An 891-nucleotide genomic window follows, 5' to 3' on the forward strand; every position below is an offset into this window, starting at 1 on the left:
CCATTCACCAATCACCTCAACACCTCTTCCCCAAAAACCCTTCACCTATCAAATCCTATCTTTCTCTTCACCACTCACATCCATCCTTAATAACTCCCCACCAACCTCACCCTTCAAATTCAAACCACTTTCCCTCCCAAACCCACCCAACATGGCCGAACCTCTTACCCCCCTCTCCCCTATATATACCCTTCTTCAATCCCTTCATTTTCACACAACCTAAACACCACTTCTCCCCCTCTTTGGCCGAAAACACCACCATCTCCCTCTTCCTCATTTCTTCTTCTTCTTTTGCTCGAGGACGAGCAAACATTTTAAGTTTGGTGTGGTAAAAGCGTTGCTTTTTCGTTTTTCCATAACCATTATGGCATCCAAGGCCGGAGAAACCTCTAAAAAGAGGAAAGGGAAGGCAAAAGCTTCCACCTCCGAGTCATGGGAGATGGATAGATTTCTCTCAAGGGTGCATCAAGACCACTTCTATGAAGTTGTGGCCTTGAAGAAGGTGATCCCCGAGGTCCCCTTTTCACTCAAAAAGGGTGAATATCCGGAAATCCGACATGAGATCCGAAGAAGAGGTTGGGAAGTTCTTACCAACCCCATTCAACAAGTCGGAATCTTGATGGTTCAAGAGTTCTATGCCAATGCATGGATCACCAAGAACCATGACCAAAGTGTGAACCCAAATCCAAAGAACTACCTTACTATGGTTCGGGGGAAATACTTGGATTTTAGTCCGGAGAGTGTGAGGGTGGCGTTCAACTTGCCTATGATGCAAGGAGATGAGCATCCTTACACTAGAAGGGTCAACTTTGATCAAAGGTTGGACCAAGTCCTCACAGTTATATGTGAAGAGGGCGCACAATGGAAGCAAGATTCAAGAGGAAAGCCGGT

Source organism: Arachis duranensis, chromosome 2, assembly GCF_000817695.3.
Source record: "Arachis duranensis cultivar V14167 chromosome 2, aradu.V14167.gnm2.J7QH, whole genome shotgun sequence".
In the NCBI taxonomy this organism is placed as follows: Eukaryota; Viridiplantae; Streptophyta; class Magnoliopsida; order Fabales; family Fabaceae; genus Arachis; species Arachis duranensis.